Source organism: Suncus etruscus, assembly GCF_024139225.1.
Source record: "Suncus etruscus isolate mSunEtr1 chromosome X unlocalized genomic scaffold, mSunEtr1.pri.cur SUPER_X_unloc_11, whole genome shotgun sequence".
Taxonomy (NCBI): Eukaryota; Metazoa; Chordata; class Mammalia; order Eulipotyphla; family Soricidae; genus Suncus; species Suncus etruscus.
The window spans coordinates 16,817-39,207 of NW_026060306.1; the positions used below are offsets into that span (position 1 = coordinate 16,817).

Below are 22,391 nucleotides of genomic sequence, written 5' to 3' on the forward strand. Positions count from 1 at the left end.
GCTTATTTTTATGTTTATGTATGGCTTATTTATGTATTAAAATATGTGTAGCACTAATTAATTGTTAACATGTAATTCTTAGGTAAATTGAAAGACATATTTATGTGTTTGATAACAAATACAATGTAAGATAAACAATTTACAAATACATTAAAATAAAACATTTACATATTTCTTCTATATCAAACCCCACATATTATGGTGACTAGTTGTTAAAAGATACACATTTCAGGAAACTTTAGATGAGCAAAGGAATCAAGGGAAGGAATGAGCCTTGAGTATATATGAGTGGGCACTTGGTTTTCTTAACGATGGTATATTTTCAGGGTTGTAATGGGGCATATTTTTCTGAATAGGACAGCAGAAAGGACAGTAGAATACGTTTAGGAATGTCTACATTATTTGTTAGAATTACATAATTATAGGCTCCATTATTGGACATGTGCAGATACCAAAATCTCCAGATACAAAGGTCTGATCTTATCATCCATGCTGGAACAGAAGTTTTCCATACACCACAAAAGAACCTAGGGCCGAGTAACTGAACATGTATGGAGTCTGTAATTATTCCCATGACAGTATATGTCAAGGGTGGAGAAACTCTGTATCTATTAGGGAAAGGAAATTCCCTTTCTAATTTCCCCAAAAATTTACTGTGTCTATGCAGAAAAAAAGAAAGGCAGCTCAAAATAATTTGGGGGTGGGATTTGTTATTGTTGCTGTTGTTGTTTTCATTTTTTGTGCGCTTTGTTTTGTTCTTATTTCAGGACCCTGGTTATTGTGTGGTGGTTGTCCTTATTGCTGTGGTGCATTCTGGATTTTTTGTTTGATTTTTCTTTTGGTATTGTTAATATGTTTCTCTTCCTTTTTACCTTTTGTCTCTCAAATTAATATTTATAGCCTCTTGAAGAATTCTGCCCATTTTTTGCTAGCTTGATTTTTACCCCCAATTTATGTCTTTTCTTTTCCTCAAACAGAACCACATAACTTGAACCATTTTGTTCTACCTCTCAAATTGAGGGGAAACAATGGAGGGTACCAAGAACAAACAATTGTATGATCACTAAGTAGTAACAAAAAAGATCGAACTTAAACACCAAACTCAATCCAACGACAACAGAATCAATACCCAATACAGAGGGGACCACTTATACTAGCAGCTCAGGGGGTCAGGGAGGGAAATATGGAATGCATGCTGGGCGGAGGGAGGACAACATCGGTGGTGGTCAATGCCCCTGATTCAATGCCGCTATGTACCTAAAATATTACTGTGAAAGTTATGTAATCCACGTTGGTCAAAATAAAAATCATGATTATATAAAAATACATAATTAAAATTGTTTTAAGATGAAAACAAAATCATAGACTGATTAAGTAAAATCTCTAACCTCTAAAAATCAACTACATCATCATTTTGTGACATCCTCTCCCCTTAACTGGAATAACCTATTTGTACTCTTATATATATTATTTGCTTATATATGCTTTTAATGAAAGCTATACATTCTTGCTCTCATTATACTCTTCTTTTCAATGAATTAATCATTTCATCTTCTCATCTAAACCATTAGCACAGGAGCTAGTTTTTTATTCTGAGCAGGCAGAAAAATACTAAAATAGAATTGTAAGGATTTATTAAACCATAGAATAGATTAAAAATCTCACTGTTCTGTATCTGTTTCAAAACCATATTGCTTTAATTTTGTCATAAATTTATTAGTAGAAGTTTTGAATGTTTGGATTTATCCTTTATTTATTACAATATATCTATTGATTCAGTTCTATAGGTCTATATGCTAGACCTATATGCTGTAGGTCTATATGTTAGACATATTTTTCTGCTTTGGGACACACCTGGGTAAATGCAAAGACTGATTCTAGATCCGTATTCAGCCATCACTCTTGGAGGGCAATATGTTGTGCTAGACATTTGATAGGCATTGGCCACCTACAAAGGAAGTGATTTAATTACTGTACTATGGCTGTACTTAATACTGTACTAACCTATTTTTATTCTGCCAAGCCTAATTTCTACTGTTATTTGGCCTATTTGTGTTATGGTGGCCTGCTAGCAGTAAGCCATTTCAAGGGCAATGACACATGCAGCCTAGTGTTAAATCTTGGCTCCACTTCCTTTGTCTGCCCGAATACTGTTCCACATGGCCAGTCTGACTCTATTTCACCGGACAGCTCCCCCAATTACTTCTGTATCTTACATGTATGGTGAATTATTTAGGTTTCACATTCTTTTTGTTGTTCGTGTTTAATAATATCTTTATTTATGGACCATGATTACAAACATGTTTGTGGTTTGATTTTGGCTATAAGATAAAAAGAACACCCCTCTTCACCAATACAACCTTCCCACCTGCATCCAAATTACCAGTATAAAGCATTCAAAGAATAAGCATACCCTCCATTATAAATCCTCTCCATTTCACAGCCTTTTGTGGTCTTTTCCTGATGCATCCACTTCCAAAAATACCTCTATATCAAATTGGTTCCAAATTACCAGAATAAAACATTCAAAGTACAAACATATCTTCTGTTAATTCTCTCCATTATACTTTCATTAGTGGTAGTTTTTTTTTGACACATCCACTTCCAAAACTGCATGTAACCTGTGGGAAGTCTTACAATATTTCTGTGCCGGCCAGATTCAAGTCTCCAAATCCTGGCTGATATGTGCATCTAGCACCTAACACTTACAAGTTAAGGGCCACTCCCTCGAAGTTCTTCTAATGGTATCATTACTGAAAAGTTGGACGATATGATTTTCCACTCTCCTGCTCCAAAGTAACTCTGGCAGCTTAATGCCCATATAGTGTGAGGGTAGTCTGGTTGCTGGCATGCATTTGTAAATTCCATCATTACACAGTAAGAGTGGTTCCAATATCCTTTATGATAATTGGCTTTGTAACCATACTGCCAGTCTAAACAATACTCCTATAATTCATCATTGTTTGAGCTCTTTTAGCCAGATTGAGTAAAGATACTTACACTACTTACTAGTAAAGATACTTACTACTACACTCTAAATGATGGTTGAAACATCTTGGCACTATGCACAAATATTGTCCTGGCTATCTACTGTGGCATAATAGGCTCCTAAAATTAGCAGGCGAAAGGAGCACCTTGGCTCTTCCCTCCTACTCTAGTACCAACTGTTTCAGCATCTGTTTCATCTTTCACCTGTTTCAGCCCAAAGCCCACCACTAGTACATTCTTATTTGTCCGCTACTGTTTCTGTAGCTCTGGAGAATCCTAACAAGTGGATGATACATTTCAGTTCTTCTCTCCTCTGCCAGCCTGAATTCCACTGCTAGGTTCAAACTTGTTCATAGAATCGACCCCACTTGAAATACACTTTAAACTGAGCTATTCACTGAGTAATTCTGCATTCTAGCGAATATATATGGCTTTCTATATCTACCTATATCCACATTATGCATAGTAGTGCATAGTCTAATTCATATTTACAGTGGTGGTATCATTAGAAGACGTTCGAGGGAGTGGCCCTTAACTTGAAAATGTTGGGTACTAGAAGCACATGTCCGCCAGGATTTGGAGACTTGAATCTGGCCGGCACAGAAATACTGTAAGGCTTCCCACATGTTACATGTGTTTTGGAAGTGGATGTATCCAAAAACTACCACTAATGAAAGTATAATGGAGAGAATTAACAGAAGATATGTTTGTATTTTGAATGCTTTATACTGGTAATTTGGAACCAATTTGGTATAGAGGTATTTTTGGAAGTGGATGCATCAGTGGATGCATCTATATCTATTTCTATATCTTCACTAGTGAATAAAACACTTGTTCCTGTGCAGGCCTGGATGTGGATCTGCATTGCTTTCCTCATGCACACTCCTAGTACTCTTGCCATTTGAGATAATGAACACTGCCCATAGATGCTATTTCAGAATAGTAGGTTGAAACCTCATCTCTGCTCTGCCCTGATACCTTGAATCCTACTCTGGATCTGACTTTTGTACCACAACTCAAAATTATCTCCTAATGTCTCCTCATAAATTTTGGTGGCCTCACTGGTGAATAACTTGTGTATCTTAACAAGTATGTGTAACATTTTGGCTTCAGCATGGATTAAGTTGTCACATGTTAACTCTGAAATATTCATATCACATACTCTAAGCAGTGCTGAAAACAAATAAGGGCCCAGTATAGAATCAATATATTGCCACAATTGCCTTCTATAAAAATGTGGTGTTTACCGTGTGCTTGCTACTCCAGGTTAGGTAAGGGTTGTACAGGTAAGGGTTGCTTCCATTTGTTATCACTGGACCAATTTGACACAGAGCCATTCCTACCCAAGAGGGTCCCAGCAGCCTCCACTTTTTAAGAACCCACACCACAGTTTCTAAAATTTTCTACTCAAAAACTGCATACACCTCACAGATTTTATTCCTCTCATTTTGTGGATGTGGGCAGATTAGACACAGAAAATGCCTACAGCTTTATCCTTCAGCCTCTGCCAGGAAGTTTAATGACAAAGATTCACTCCAATCGTAGCAAAAACACCTAAAAATCAATTGGTGAAAACTCATAGAATCTATCATTTTCATTGAGTAACAATACTACTGAAGACAAAATAACAATTCTCAATGTATTTACTGACACTATGATTTGAATACTCAATATGTCCAGGGAGAGAATGGCACATGTGGTCAGGAAATAACAAGAAAGTATGAGCTCTAAATAAAACTACTGTACTTAGAAATGACAGAAATAAAAAAATAAATGTTCTAGATAGAAGAATAACATAAATTGTAAAATTAATAAGAAGCTCCAAGATGAGATGGAGGAAATCACTAGGAAATAGCAGAAGGTGAAAAGAGCTGGAAATGAATAGAAGATTATCTATAGTATTAATAATAAATTATCTTAATTATCTTAAGAGCAAAAATAGAAGAATCATTGAAGTTCCTGAAGAACAATGAATATTGTTGAGTATTGTACCTAGACATCAGAGAATGAAAGACTCTTATTGAAGATAATACCAATCAGAAATAAACATATAAAATTCAGGGATAAATGCATAATATTGAACATAAAAAGCTACATAGGAAAGCCCTGAAGATGTATAACATATTTATCAAATATGAGTCAATGATCCAGAATGACCTGGAATTTACAATACAGGAATTCAATGAAATAAACACCTCACCATGAATACTCTATCCTGTGATGTGAAATAAGTATACAGAGCTCCATGGAGAAGCAATAGCCTAGTAAATTTACTTCCTTGGAATCAGCTTGACGGGAAGCATTAAAAGAGCTCATCAAGTGGCATTGAGTATGGCACTCACTAATGATGAAAATGTTACAGAAAGAAATTAACCATCACAAATTTACTTTGATATTTACTGATAATCCTATTCCCATTTCCTTAAGTTTTACTGGAGCAAATAATATGAAATAAATTTAATATATGCCTGCCTAAGAAGAAAACTGGAAAATGGGAGAGACCTGTGAGAACTGGGGGAGGAAAAGCTCCCCTTTTTCTTTGGTGGTGCTATTGGGATTATGACTGAAATAATTTTATAGATAAAAATGTAAATCACTGTATCTCAATACACATTCATGAGTAATATAAGAATGTTCCAAGAACCAAGGTGGGGAAGATGGCAGAGAGAATTTTATAGATAATAGCAACAGTTAGTTAAACAATACACAGAAAGTAAAAATTACTCTTTGTATAATGACAATTAAAGAGCTTATGCTCACCAAGTGGGAACGGCCCTCATTCTTTGTCACTCTGTACCCTAAATATTACTGTGAATGACTTGCAATTCACTTTAATCACAAAAAGAATTATTTAAAACAAAAGAGTTTATCCTTCTCCCTGGACTCTTCTCTTTAGGGGTTGGGTTAAACACACCTGGCTGTGTGTCTAGGATTTATTTTTATCTCTGCTCTAAGGGATCACTTCTGTTATACTTAAGGGGAACAACAAAAAGGTGATTAGGGTCAAACCCAAGTCAGCCAGCCATGTGCAAGGCAAGGACCTTTCCTACTTTACTATCTCTCTGGTACCATAAAACCAATTTTCAAAGTAGCATTTATATATTTATAATTCGTTAATTAAGACTGACTACAAGATATTTATAAGCATACATTTTAAAGCTTTGCATACCTATCTACATTACCAGTAACCGATTGGTTGGTTTTAAGGGAAACTTAAAGATATATGGCCACACAACACCCACTAGACTTTTCATGATCTCAGACCCCTGTTGCCATAGTCCCCAGTCTACATGCATGATGGCTGGATTCCAATAGGATTACTGCGGTGAAGGCTCAGTCTCTCCCCCAAAAAAGGGTCCTGATATACTCTGCTGAGCAAAAGGCCAGTTGTGCCTTAGGTTAGCACTTGACAGGATAGCAAACGTGAATTTACTAAACACTTAAGTATGGAGAGACTTAAAAATATCGAATAAACAGTAAAAAAAATTGTGTGCCTTTGCCCTTGCATTAAAACAAGGAATCCTGGAACATACCTGATTTACTCGAAGCTGATGAAATAATCTACAATAATGCTTTCCTAAGCTGGCATAATTGTAATGATATTTTAGTCAGTTATTTAGTATTGTGTAGGCTACCAGTGTGTTTGGTTTCCTGAATACATCTGCTCTCTCTTCACATTAGCTCTTTGGTATAATATGAAATGGATGATGGGATTGTACTTTGTCAATTAATAGTTGACTAGCAAGAATTATATCCAAAAAGAAAGAAATAGTATTTTTCTGATTTTGTTGACTAACAAGAATCATATTTAAAAGGAGATAATCAGTACTTTTCTGGTGTCTGTTTATGGTAAATGATACTGATTACAAAGAATTTATAGTATATTATAACATTTAGATGATGCCTAATGATGATGTTTAACCTATAACAAAATATGTTACACTTGATCTACCCAACTTCCTATTATTGATCACGTTTTGCTTAAATATGAAGCAGAATCCCCAATAAATCGGACTCAGTTTTAATTATTCTTGAGTATGTCTGGTCTTTGAGGACCCACCTTTTGCCGACTCCTTTCTCTCATCCTCCTATGGATTAACCTTGTCGCCCCTCTTAGTGCTGCCTGACTAAGCTGGCCTGCAACACCCTGTCAGTTTTTCAGTGCCTGCAAGGTGATGTAGGCAGACACTCAAATTAGACATGCACCTACTGTATGGATGCACATGTACAATGTAGACAGACACTAATCCTGTCAAGTATCATTTATGAGAAAAATGGAAAACAAAAAACTCAGAACACCAATAAATACATAACAGAAAACTTAGGAAAGATAACAATACCAGAATATAGTTTGTCAAACAAATTATTCAAAACAACTATTATATTAATTCTGAATGACTGAATAGAATCAAACTTGGAGAGCCAAATGGAAATATTGTTAAAGAATGTAAAGGAGTATATAATATGGTCTAAAAAGTCTCCAAAGTATCACAGATAGGGAATAGAGTGAAAATAAAAAATTTAGGGTTCTTGTCTTGCATGTCATCAACCTAAATTCATTCAATATGGTCCCCAAGGTCAAAGTGATCACCCAAAGAGAATCAAATTTAGTTCTGAATACTTGCAGGAGTGGCCCAAAACCCACCCGCAAGTCACATAGGTAAAGCTTAAATGCAAACTAGTACAGTGAAATTTAAAGTAATAATACCAGTAAGAAAAGAGTAATGAGAAATATGAGAAAATAACAAGATAAGTCTACTGAGACTGGATTAAATACCGTGACTTAAGACAGAATTTATAAAGTATTATGAGGAAAATATTTGCTAGAATATCCATGGCCTAGATCTCCAAGGAGTTTTAGAGAGTATCATGACACCGCAAAGGCTATAGAAAAAAAACTAACTAAATAATTTGACCTACATCAAATCAAAAAGTTTCTCTGTGTTAAAAGCAGCACAAGATAAATAGCTAATTGGGAGAAAAAGTTTGCTGTCAACACATCAAATACATTTTGATATTGAGGATCAAAGTACTCAGAAAGATCAACAAAAAATTAAAATGTTAGCAAACACATGAAAAGGAAATAAACAGGCACTTCTCAGAAAAGATAATTGAATGGCCAACAAGAACATGAAAATGCACAATAAACATTTTTATTAGAAAAATACAATTCAAGATGTCTCACAAGAGGGAGAGTATCACTTCAAAAGATCAGGAGTACAGAATGTAGGATGTTTGCCTTGCATAAGACCAACCCAGGTTAGATCCCTGACATGCCACATAGTCCCAAGCCTGCCAAGAGTATATTCTGAGAGCAAGATCCCCTTAGCATCGCCAGGTGTGGCCTCAAAATTAAATACTACAATAAAGACGACTAAAGGAATACAATTCAGTATTCAAAACCTTTAAATCAGACAAGATTCAGGTAGAAAACAAAGGGGGATTGGCAAGAAAGTTTAGTTAAAAATATTATGGTAGGAAATTCCCTAATCTATGGGACCGGAGAGATAGCATGGAGGTAGGGCATTTGCATTGCCCACAGAAGGACACAAACTGGCATGAATTCCAGTATGCCCCAAGCCTGCCAGGAGCAATTTCTGGATGGAGAGCCAGGAGTCACCCCTGATCGCTGGCAGGTGTGACCCCAAAAAACATAAAAAATCTCTAATCTAAAGAAGGATATGGGAGCACAAATCATAGAGGCCCAAAGAGTTCCAAGCAAACACATTATAAAAAACTGGATATTGGGGGGGCAGAAAATTTAAATTTACATTCTATGACCGAAACTTAATCATGAATAATTTTGCAACAACAGTGCTTAAATAAGGCAATTATAAAAGTAATATTTAAATTCATAAAGTACACTGAGGAGAATAGAGGCAGACTCTCCAGGAAAAGTAAATACAGTAGCTTTTGCAATCATCTTTCTCCAAAGAAAGACAACAAAAATAAAGGTTAACAAAGAAAATGGGACTATGTTAAATTAAAATGCTTTTGCTTGAGATTTGAACTCAAATTTAAATAATACAATACATCATGAAAGGGAGATATATTTGTACACAATAAATCTGGTAAAGACCTAATGACCAGGGTTTATAAAGCACTGAAAAATTCAATAACCATATCCATAAAGGGGAGATGACAAACACTTCCAAATCAGCACATATAAATGTCTAGTAAGTATATGAATAGTGATTACTGTATATTATTCATGGTAAGTAGGGGTCAGAGTTCAGGCCATATTGGTGATATGGGAGAGGGTGCAGCTATACGTCCAAACCACAGACTCAACACTACCAAAATATGAGATCTAAACTGCACCCAACAAACTTTTTAATGTCCCTGACTAGGTGGCAGGCAGTGCACCTGAGAGATACTACAAAGGGTAATGTGTTTGGGGTTGCCTTGCATGCAACCTGCATAGATTGTATACCTGGAAACCCATGTGATCTCTCAAGCCCACCAGGAGTAATTACTAAATAAACAAACAGAAATTACCTCTTAGCACCATTGGATGAGCCCCTCTTCAAAAAAAAAAAAGAAATGGGGTGTGAAGGAATGTTGAGAGTTGATACTGGTTGTGAGACAGGTATTGAATACTTAATACAATTATCAATTATATACCACATGTGTAAAGTTCAACTATCAACATCCGTGTAAATCATGATCTTAATTAAATATAAAATTAGGGGCATTGGTGGTGGTGAAGGGGGTGTTCTTTTATATAACGAAATCCAACTCAAACATGTTTGTAATCATTATGCTTAAATAAAGATATTATTTTAAAAATAAATCAATGAAAAAGGAAGCATGACTTGCAAGCACTAGCCAAGGAAGGACAGCGGTTCGATTCTCTGGCGTCCCATATGGTCAGCCCAAGCCAGGGGCAATTTCTGAGCGCTTAGCCAGGAGTAACCCCTGAGCATCAAACGGGTGTGTTCCCCCCCCCAAAAAAAAACAGAAAAAAAAGAAGAAAAAAGAAAAAAGAAACATGATATATCAATTAAAAACTAAATGAGGAAAAACCATCTTCTCTGTTGCTTGTATTGTACTTTTTAAATGGTTGCCTTCTGTTCTCATATTTATAAGAAAGATAACTATACAATTTTATGTGATACTTATGTTTAGCTTATTTTGCAACATTTTCCTTATAACCTTACACGGCATTTTAGGTTATTATAGAGTAGCTTAATATAGAGAACTGAGATCCTTCAAGACTCTATGGAATAGATTCCTAACTATATCTGGTTCACTAGGTTTTATCCATTCCATCAACTTTAGAAATGAAAATATTTTATTCTTCTAAAATTGTCAGAATGCCTCAACAGACTCATATTTGTTCTAAAATTTCTATATCCTAATTTATGGTATCAAAATATTTCTCTTATTTACCTTGCTTCTCTCTTGATATTTAATTTTTCATATTTAAGTATTACCTATGTATTAAGTGCTTCCACATATAGTATCCTTTAAAAATGAAAAATTCTATTTTCTAAAGATATTTTAAAATTCCACATAGATTATATTTTAGGTAATTGGCATGATGTAAACTCTTACATTGACAAAATAATGTTGTATTAATTGATTTCACATTTTTCTTTCTTACCAAGTTACTGGCTCTCTGACAATTGAACAAAGCCTGGATATTCTAAGAGCTGGATTGAAGTCGGATTTCTCTATGCATCCTACCAATTTGGAACAGCCATTTCATTTGGTAACTTAGTGTCATCTAATTTTGTTGCATAATACTCTTTGAAAGATATTTTGCTTACATAATGAAGCAAAAAAAGTATACATTGCTTGGGGCTACATGGACTTTTACTGGCTTTGTTCTTAGGTCTCACTACTAGAAATGCTCAGAGGAAAATGAGGGGGTTAAGGATTAAGGTGAGTTAACTGCATACAGCAAAGCAAGTGCCTCAACTGCTAGTCTATGTTCACATCCCTAATAGTAATTATTTCTTTACTCTATAATTTTTATTTAGAGATTTTAGAGAAGTTCTGAAAAAATGTTATTTATTTTTATATAATTTAAATAATATACTTATAATAAGTCTAAGACCTGCCATATCTACAAGGATATACACTAGATAATTATAAGTTTTGTTTTAACATTCTCCTTAGAGTTTTTTAATTTATGAACTAAGTGTCTCTATATAAATATTATCATATATAGAAATTTGGGAAACCTTTATAGAGTAGCAAAAGTATTGGCACTGTTCTGAAATAATTAATTAAAATTTATATTTCTTGGTTAATCTGTTACTTTATGTAAATGTTACTTATCAAAGATAACTATCAAAACTATTCCTTATTTAATATGAATCAGAATAAAAAATATAGCTTTGACTTTGAGCTATATTTTAAAATATAAGGCAGAATAATAATGGTATAAAAACAAGCATCCAAATCAGAGGAAAAGACCAAAATAAGCCCTCAAATGTGTAGGTTTCTAATCTATGAAGTCAAGGCCATATATGAGAAAAGAAAAGTCTGCCCACTTTAACAAATGTGTTGAATTGGTGGCGGGAAAGTAGTGAAGGGTGGTGTACGTTTGATGACTGAAGCCCAACTACGAACGTTTTCGTAACTAGGATATTTAAATAAAGAAAATTATGTAAAAAGTACAGACCCTACTTCACCATTAAATTGTGTAATAATTAAAAATGTAGTGAGCACATTGTACTAGGTAAAAGATGCAGGAAGCATTCTGTCATTGTTTGGGTAACATGAATTGCTACAATATATCTGGAAGATAATATACCAACAATAATAAAATTTAAAAATTCATATTTTATCCTGATATAATTACTGTAAGAATAAATAAGTCTTTAAAAATGTCTATGTGTAGTTACAAAAATTCAAAAATAATTTGGCATTTTATCATCATGGAATGGATGGATATTCAAGGAGTAATACTATTAAATTTTTGTATATTTTTAAAGTTCAAAAATATCTCTGAAGAGTGAGCTTCATGTTATATTATATGAAAATGTCTATTAGTTTGTGAGTCATACTGAAAACATAGAAAATTGTTTCTCTTAAAAATGGTGTTGGAGGGCATGAACAGTAGCATATAAGGCACTAGCCTTGACTACCTGGACTGAGTCTCATGGATCCTTTGTCCTAATCTGGAGTGATCCCTGAGCACAGAGCCAGAAATTAACCCTGAGTTCTGTCAGATGTAAGTTAAAGTAAAAACAAGAAATTTGTTTTTGGAAAACCTGTCACAATATAATACTGAATCACTGTATGAAATCAAAGACATGTATAAATCAAAATAAATATCTCAACACAAAATAAAATATACTGGAAATAAACCACAGGCAGTATGCTAGAGGATCTCAACATCACAAATGTATTTGCAGACTTATGACCAATGGAGAAGAAAGAAAAGCAGGAATCATCAAATAAGATTCCATAAAACTAGAAGCTTTTGCACTGCAAAATAAAGTAATACATAAACAGAAAAAGAAACCTACTAATTGGGATATGTTTGCACATTATGCACTCACTACTTAGCTATAGATATAAAACACATGACCTAGCAAGAAATGATGGAGTCCAATAAATTTGACCTAATAATCTAAGCTTAAAGTTTTGTATAAAAATTTAACAACTTGTAAAAATTAGCAGATCCAGGCCTGGAGAGATAGCACAGTGGCGTTTGCCTTGCAAGTAGCCGATCCAGGACCAAAGGTGGTTGGTTCGAATCCCAGTGTCCCATATGGTGACCCGTGCCTGACAGGTGCTATTTCTGAGCAGACAGCCAGGAGTAACCCCTGAGCAACACTGGGTGTGGCCCAAAAACCCAAACAAACAAACAAAAAAAATTAGCAGATCCTAATTTCACAGAAAAAACACCCCTAAGAACACGTTTAAATCATTGAATGTAGATGATCTGCAAACACATTGGAAAATATTATTATGTTACTCATTATCAGAAAATTAAAAAATTAACTAAAATGAAATATCACTCCAGTCTGTGAGACTGGCCTATATAAATTAGAAATAACAATATTAGAAAGGAAGTGGAGAAAGAGACCCTATTGTAACATTGATCAGGATATACATTGGTATACCCTTTACTTAAATCCAATAGGGATTCTTTGTAGAAATGAAAATATAAATTGACTATCCAATCACCTCAGGTTATACACTGATCTAAAATAAAATTTAAAACTATTTTGAAACTGTATTTCTAGACCTATCATAAACATGGCAGTATTTTTTTAACAATCAAATCACAGAATCAACATAAATTCTCATAAACAGATAACTACAGAAAATGATCACCTTCCATAAAAATGATTATATTACACTTTTAGGAACAAAGCAAACAAATACTGAGGTGAACTTTGAGATGAGTCTTGAGAAAGAGAAAGACAATTATTGGCATTATCACATTTAAGCAAACTGCAATGAAAGAAACAAAAAAAGTTCTATTGTTACCTGTGGAAAAGAAAGGAGAAGGTGGAAGAATAAGTATGTTGATTCATTTAGTGATAGAAGATATTGGAGCTTTGGTGGTAGTATACGTGACAATTACACAATATACAATACATATATATATATGTATATGTTTGGGTATGTATAGTGAAGATAACTCCTAAATTAAATAGTACTGTAAACTAAGATATCAACAATGATAAAAATTAATCAGGTCACTTTATTGATTACCTCAATCATGTAGTCTATGTTTTACATGATGAGTGTGTTATATAATTAAAATATATACAAATAAGTACATATATAGATTATATGTAAAAAATTTTGTCTTGAGCCACTGGCAGGAATATTCAGGGTTTATTTCTGTCTCTGAATAAAGTATTCTCCTGGTTTAGTGCAAGGGATCATTATGGGGTGCAGTATATCAAAGCAGGGTCAGCCACCAGCTAGTAAAATGAAGTGACTGTAGTATCTCTTATTATTTTTAGTAAAATATTATTTTTAGTTAAAAATTATCTGTTTTGTCAAATTTTGATTATTTAATTATTTGTACTTAAAATATTATAAAATATCCATAAAATTTTCACTCTATATTTAAAAATGTAAAACTTAAAATAAACACACATATATGGATTTCTCCCAATAATAGCTTTGATCTTATATAAATACCCAACTATCTTCCTGTGGTTGTGTCTGGATGCATAAGTTGTTTCTTTTAGTCAGGAGAAGATATTGATGGCGGCAGAAGGAGAAGTCTAATATCTTAACTGCCAACACCTTGATTCAGGTTGAAAAATGGTCATCTAAATTGAGAGTATAAACAAATTATAAAATATGTGTTACTGTGTTTCATAAAAAGTTCATATTACATTCTAAGATTTTTGGTGTTGCTTTCGATTGTTTAAATTATTACATAAAGCCAAGACTTAGCATTTTATTTTAATCTAACATCATAGATATTTTTCTTTTCTTTTTTTATATATATTTTTCAAATTTTCTTTTTGGCATAATAATGAATACTAGAGTTTCAGACATAATTTTGCACTTTCATACAAATAAACTGCACTTAAAATGTCTCTTAAAATAATTTGTAAAAGTAATTCACTGAGAAAATATCATGAGAGAAAAGGAAAAAAAATATATGTTCAACAGAAGACACAGACTACTCCAGAGGTGGGGGAACCCTAAATTATTTTTAAAAAACCACATCTTTAATTCCTCTCAAAGACTAGGACACTAGGATATTAGGATTCTAGGAGACTAGGATACAATGAGATTACTAATACTATGCTTTTGTACTTTCTTATTTATGGAACTAATTTATACTTAAAATAGTGTAATGTAAATTAAACTCCATACTTATAAAATTTTCCAATTTTTCATTACTTAATGTTCTTATTTTAACTTCAAACTCTAAATCAAATTAACAGTAAAATATGATTTTTTAGCTTACTCTTATACTGGTATATCCTGCAGTATCTAGGCTTGTAGGCAGCACACTCTTCCAGAAGAAATGATTAGTGTGAGAAAGTGACCTTTCTTCTCTCTTAAAAGGATATTGGAGAAAGAGCATCCCTATGTCCTCCTTTATTGTATTTGTTCCCTCTTGTAGATCAACACTGGGATGAAGGCATATTTTATGGCTAAGTAAGATACTTACTTGGTCCTTGATTTCTAAAATATATTGTAAATCTTTCCTAAGAAAAGAAAAAAATATAAATTAGAGTGATAAAAACATTTTATTGTTTAAAGCAGCTGTACTGCTTGTCATATAAAGCTTTACCTCATCAAGTAAACAAAATTTTGCTTTATGCTTCTCAAGCACATTATATGGTCAATATAATTTGATCTTTATATTATAAAGCTTAATTTTACATAGACATTTTCAAATGGAGGTAATTAATGTTCCTAATGTTTCAAAATTTTGGCCATATAATTAGGATAAAGAAATTAAAATAAGATAACATAATAAAGATACTGTCCTCCTGGTTGTAATACAACTTACAGTTTAGTTAGACAGCTGGTTGTAGAGAGGACCCACCATTTGCTCAGAAATAGGCCTTGGCAGGTTTCAGTTATGGACAATAACCTTGGGATGTTGTTAGATGTAGACAGTGGGGAAATCACTTGGGTCACTGAATTTAACCACTGCTTTTGATAATTGGGTTCTAAAAGTGTCAGAAATAGAGAGAAAAATTCATCATTTTAAAACATGTTGTTGATAATTGCACAAATATATTGTAATTAATTGTGAATTTTATTTTACGAAGATTATAAAGAAAATATGATGTAGAATGTATAATATAATAGGAGAGAAGTGTGATTTAAAAAGACAAATAAGTGACAAGGAAATGTTACTTACCACTTTTAAATGGTAAGGACAGTAAATATACAGTGTTAGGATTAAAAAAAAGAAAGAAGATCTCACATGTTAGTAACTTACCACCAGAGCAGTGAAACAATAACCCCCCAAATAGGTAGAAGCAAAGTTGAGCTCTCATGTTAGCACACGTTGATGTGCTACAAAAATAGGATTCTAACAGGGTAGCAACAAGATTGAGACAGGAAATCCAGAGTATAGAATGCCTGACATCATAATAACTAACTTATGTGTAATAAAATATATTGTAAATGTTAAGGTACTTTATTATTTCATTGTTAAAGCTTTACTTACAACAAAATTTACAAATTTATTCATACTTGGGTTTTAGACGGTAGTCCATCAACAATCCCATCACCAATGTCAATTTCCCTGCAATAATGTTTTTAGGTTCCCTCTCACAATGCTCTCCCAGAGCATGTTTATTGACAGGAAGATTTTTAGGTTGGTTCTTAAGGTTTGGGCGCCGTCACTTCAGTATTTTGAATTCTGTGATATGAATTTTTATCTCTATTATTCCTTAACAGTACTTACATTGCTGAATCTTGTTGACCCCTTGACACCCATGGTTTCCTTATATCTCTTCTCCCTTTCTTCCACTTGAATTTTTCCTTTCACATAAGAGTGATCTAGTTATGCATCCTTTAGCCTATTGCTTACCATCTTCCAATTATTCTAAATACCAGATTTAAGTGATATTATCATGTGTGTATTTCTTTTGGAAAAGTTTATTTAACATGCGATTTTCTGGATCCAGTCAAGTTTTAGAAATTGTATGATTTCACTATTCTTTACAGAAATGTAGTATCCTTTGGAGTGTACCACATTTTTCATGATTATACTTATCTATCAATGAACAGCTAGCTTGAATCCAAATATTACCTCATTACTAAGGGCTTCAATTAATGATGCTTTTAATGATATAAAAACATCATGTTTTTAAATGAATGCTTTTCTTTCCTGAAGATAGATGCACAACAGTAGAGTCATTGGTTTTAAATGGCAGCTAACTTCTGTTTTCTATAGTTGCTGAGCAAGAGAACATTCCCCACAACCAGGTAAGAGTTTTCCTAAAAGACAGTTTGTTCCTAGCTTGTTTAGTTTTAGTTTGGGGGCCATACGCAGTGGCACTCAGGGGTTAATACTGGCTCTAAGCTCAATAATACTCCCTGGTATGAGATTATATCATACTGCCATCTTGATTTAGACTTTCCTATTAAGATGCTGATTTTGCATTTTTGAAGTTCCTGTTGTATATTCATTAGTCTTCTTACTGCATTACCTCTCTGGCACACCATTTATAAATTGTTGTGTTTCTGGTCAAAGTTACTTTATCAACTGATCTTCAAGGCACAGTATATAGCTCACTGATATAACAAGAAAACTATTTCTTGATCAGTCTTTTCCTTTTTAATGTATCTTCTATTTAATTATCACTTTCCCTTATATATTTCTGTAATGCATGTATTTGTTCATTACTGTTGAACATTTCTGTGGTTTTTAGTACTGTTTTATGTTGGGGATACCCAACAGTGCTCTGGCTTACTACTCAATCATCACCCAAAGATTCACTCCTGGTGCTGTTTGAGAACCATATGGGATGCTGAGGATGAAACCACATGCAAAAGAAAGCAACCTGTCCACTCTATTGTGGACAAGCCCAATGTTTGAATTATTTTTCAAATTTTATTCTGTATTTTCCCCTTGTCCTTTGCCATATTTAATTTTTATAATTTTCTCTCTTTTTGCAAATGTGCAATCAAGTTTCTTCAACTAGTATGTTTAATATGCTTTAATTCGCTTTCTAAACATGATCAAAATATTAAACTGTACCGTTTATCCTTTTGAATTATTTATATAATATAGTATCTTTAGATTAAATCTTCTCTCAAGGGCCCCGGGGGAACACAAAAATATTTTCTCAAATCAGATCTTATAATTTCAGAGTCCAAAGTTTTATGTATGTTGTAAAGTAAATTAAATATGTATAATTTCAGGAGCTCTAAAAATTAACTTAGCGATAAAATATATGTAAATATCTATCTAAGTCATTTTTTCTAAGTGTTTTAATACTAGCAATTACAAATGGTCATTTCTATCAGGTACTTTAAGTTTTTTCTTGCCTTTTCTTGCTCTTATATACTACATAGGTACATTTATCATAACAAATATTTTTATGATTTGCTTTCTCAGTACCGATAAGTGTGTTATTTTTATTTTTTCCAGGTATTCTCTTTTTTAAATATAATTTTTATTTTAATCATAGTGGCTTACATCTCATTGACAATAATATTTTAGGTACATATTAACATAAAATCAGGGAATCCTCATCACCGAATTGTCCCCCCTCTACCTCCGTTCCCGTTCTTCTTCCTATATCCTCTTCCCTTACCCCCGGGGCTGCTAGAATAAGTGGCCGCCTCTGTGCTTAGCTTAGTACTTAGTGGTCTTACACCTATTTGGTCTTGGTTCCTCCCTTATTCTCTCCCCCCAATTGGGAGGCAGGACTAGATAGTTCAAGTTATGCGATTTTGTTTGAAGAAGAGAAAAGTAATAACCTGGAGAAAAAAAAAAGAAAAAAAGAATCAGATACTCCGGAAATGGGCGGAGTCCTTCTAGAGGCTTTCATCCTTGGTTTGAGAGATGAAGGGGAAAAAGAAGTTGAAACACCACAACAATACATAAAGAACTTTCATATAAAATATCCAGTGAGCATTCCAAAAAAAAACAAAACAAAACAAAAGGGTAAGCACCATATAAAAGCCATGGTATTGAGATAAAAAGATGTGGCAGAGCACATAAGAAAAGAAGAAAATAAATATAAATGGAGACATCCACTTCAATAGCCAAACCACAACAATGAAATCAACAAAAAATAGATAAGTAAATAATAATAAAAAATTGTTTTGTGCTTTTTTTCCCCCCTCCTGCAGATGCACAGTAAATATTGGGGTCATTCGAAAAGGAATTTCCTTTGCTAAGAGATACAGGGTTTCTCCACACTTGAAGTATATTGTTGTGGAATTAACTATAGACTCCTTTTGGGTTCATTTACTCTCCCGTTGGTGCTTTTGTGGTGTATGGAAGACTTCTGCTCCGTCCTGGGTGATAACATCAGACCTCTGTATCTAGAGGTCTCGGTATCTGCACGAGTCAAGGAGTTGAATTTAGGATTATGTCTTGCTTTGTGGATCTAGAAGTTCTGTTCCCTCGGTTTCATTTTAATCTGTCTTCTGTGGTTGGTGGTCCTGGTCTTTGTGCTGATCCTAGGAAGGGATTCCAGAGGTCCTCTTCCATTGCAATAGTCTCAGACAAACCTCTGGAACTAGGGATCATAGTTGTTCTGCAGGTCGTAGCTCACACCCTAGACTAGGACTTTTTTATTGGTCCCAAGATACATACAGTCTGGCCATGGTTCTGTCAGTCAGTCATCTGTAAATCGCGATCTTGCATTTGGACAGACCAAAGGGTGACAAGTCTTCTGATTTTGTCTTACCGTTAGCTAGTGAGGTAGGATAACTTGGGCTTAGGTCAAGTTGTCCCCATTTTCCTCGTTGTCAGGGTATCATATTAGGGCTGGCACTTGTTGGTGTTCGAGCACTATTAAAGATATCCCAGTTGGAATTTGTTTCCTGTGGCTGGCTGTTTTTAATCAGATCGTTAATAATAATTTAAAATTAAATTACTTTTTATATTGTTTCATTATTGTAATTTCTCAGAGTTATATACTAAATGAAAAGATACAATTTATTTCATCAAGTTATAAAATAAAACGTCTACCATATAGTCAGAGCTACAGTAAAATTACTGTCATTTTTGTGTGGAGAAGCATCTAATTCTGCTCATAATGCCAGAGTCCCTCCCCCCACCATCACTCCTTCATAATTCTTCACTATGTTATATTCCATAATGGAAAGCTTTATGTGGAGTGTGGTACCTAACCCATATCTTTCTACCTCCTATATATTTAGAGTCTGATAAATAGGTGGATTTAATGTAAAAATAATAATATGGGCTGATCACGGGCTATCATGTATAATTGATATATTTATGGGCTATCATTAGGTAATAAGAGCTAGTGTTAATCAGTCATTACTAGTGTGATTATATTGTTAATTGTCATTTTGTAAATTTCAAAACAAATACTTCTGATGCAGTGTTTCTCAGTTTTTTAACCTGAAAGAAAAATGTAAGAAAAAATTTATATTAATGACCACCACATTACTTATAGTAGTAAATTCATAAAGTTGAATACTTTAAGACATATTATTAGACTTAAATTTTTAAAAGTGAAACGATGACTGATTTTAATGATTTATTATTTAACCACCATTTATCAAGGTATTTCTAACTGTTTCAACTATACAAGTCTCTAAGATTAGTACATTAAAATTTTTACTAATAATTTTATTTAGTCATAAATCCAAATTATAGCACTATTGTGATTTTAACAAAAAGCAAGTCATTTGTATTTTCAGTTTCTAGAAGATGTAGGGTTTACAGTACTTTAAGAGGTATTAATTTTATTATAACACTAGACTTACCAGAATGTTCATAATACAGTTGTTTCAGGCACTAATGTTTCAAAACCATCCCCAATTTCTACCTAGCTCCTCAGCCTGTCCCCTTGCAGATGCAAATTTACTTCACATCATTTGTTTTTGTTTTGTTTTGTTTGGCCACACCAGCCAGCACTCGGGGGTTACTCCTGGCTCTGTGCTGATAAATCACTCCTTTCAAGCTCGGGGGAACACAATGTATTGCCAGAGATTGAACTCTGTTGTACAGGGCAATCTACCTTCTGGGCTATCCCTCTAGCCTCTTCACATGATTTGTTACAGGACAAAAGAAATTGTAATATTAAAACCTAGATCCAGAAGATTCAATTTAACTTCTATATCTTACAATGGTGCTATTAAAATCATTGTCTGAGGTTCCAAATGCACTGGTTAGCACTAGTCATCGTTGCATGTTATAGGTTATTTTGGTGGACTTCTATAAAACTTTTCCACAAGATTTATGATAATTCGAATGGGATAATATTGCTCTTTAAAGAGAGTTTAACCTGTAGAAAATACTGAGATAAATTATAATTTTGTAATCCTACTTTGACTTAGCAGATTTAAGTTATAAAAAGGAATACAATTACAATATAAAAATGTTATCCAATACAAACTCTAAGGGAAACAGTGCAATCATTCATTTATTCAGCTTTTAGAGTTTTGGACTATTCCTGGAATACTTAAGAGATCATTTGTTGGCCATGCTCTATGGCCCAATCATATGTATTAATGGAATGGGGCTGTATTCAAATGTCTCACTTACTTTTATATCTCTACAGTACATTATATTTATTTTAGTAGATGCAGTTCTTTGTATTAAAGTCATTCTTATTACAGATAACAGAGATTGGAGAAATTGGAAAAATCACAACCAAGATAACTTGACTTCTTTTCCAAATATGTACGAAGGTGGTTTCTTCAGGGTGAGGCTTATCCATTGCACTCTGGATGGGCTGACCCCTGCGATTTCCCCAAATGTGGAAAACTCAACTGCATAATTTGTGGTAGTGGGGGACTGCATTCGCACTCTCTCCTTTAAGTGTAAAGAAAAACATGTACATTTTAGAGATAAAGCTGTTTCAAGTCATACAGTACTGACAGGATGTTTGCCATGAACATACCTACTCAGATTAGATGCTGGCAACTGATGTGCTTCAGAGCACAGACAGGGTGGTCCCTGACAACAGAGCCTGAAGTAAGCTTTGATCAGTGTTTACTCCCCCTAAGTTTGAGATTTGTTACGTTCTTATACATGGTGACTTTTCATTCTATTTTCTGGGTTTTTCATTTTATTTTAATTAATCTCGAAGTTCATGTTCTATCTTTCTTTTTTAATTTTGAAGGTAGAGGCAAAAACAGAAAAGCCATGAGATATGCTCAGAGTTTATTTCTTGCTCTGCATCTATAAAATGAGGGCTTTGGAGATTGAACTTCATTAAATAGCTGTTGTAAATACCAGTACTATCTCACCAGCCACTTCACATTTATAAAATGTTAGTCAGGGCCAGAGTGGTGCCGCAAGCGGTAAGTCGTTTGCCTTGCCGGCGCAACACTAGCACGGATTGAGGTTTGATCCCATTACGTCCCATACGGTCCCCCGAGCAAGGAGCAATTTCTGAGCGCAGGAGGAACCTCTGAGCATCACTGGGTGTGGCCCAAAAACCAAAACTAAAACAAGACAAAACAAAACAAAAAAAGATAAAACAAAGTAAAAATAATAATATTGACTAATTTATGGTAAGCCAAAGCATCAAAGTCTAAAAAGATAAAAACATTTCAACCCTCTATTTTCTTTCACCTTACCACTTTCTCTGCCCATTGACTTCTGGATCCCCCAGCATATTTATTTCTCAACTTCCTAGATGGTGCATAATCCAGGTTCTTTTTTACTTTCTTTTATTGGTAACACTGTTTTTCTGAGCCAAAAAAAAGAAGACCTCTGAAAACCAGCAGTGATAAAGGATAGAATGTAGGAATTTTCGCAAAAATAGAACAAAAGTAGAAAAATTATC

At 33.8% G+C, this 22,391-nt stretch overlaps 1 pseudogene; it reads left to right on the plus strand.

Annotated features, from left to right (window-relative positions):
- Positions 1-21,276: 21,276 nt before the first annotated feature.
- On the plus strand, positions 21,277-21,415 carry LOC126000550 (uncharacterized; annotated as a pseudogene).
- Positions 21,416-22,391: the final 976 nt, after the last annotated feature.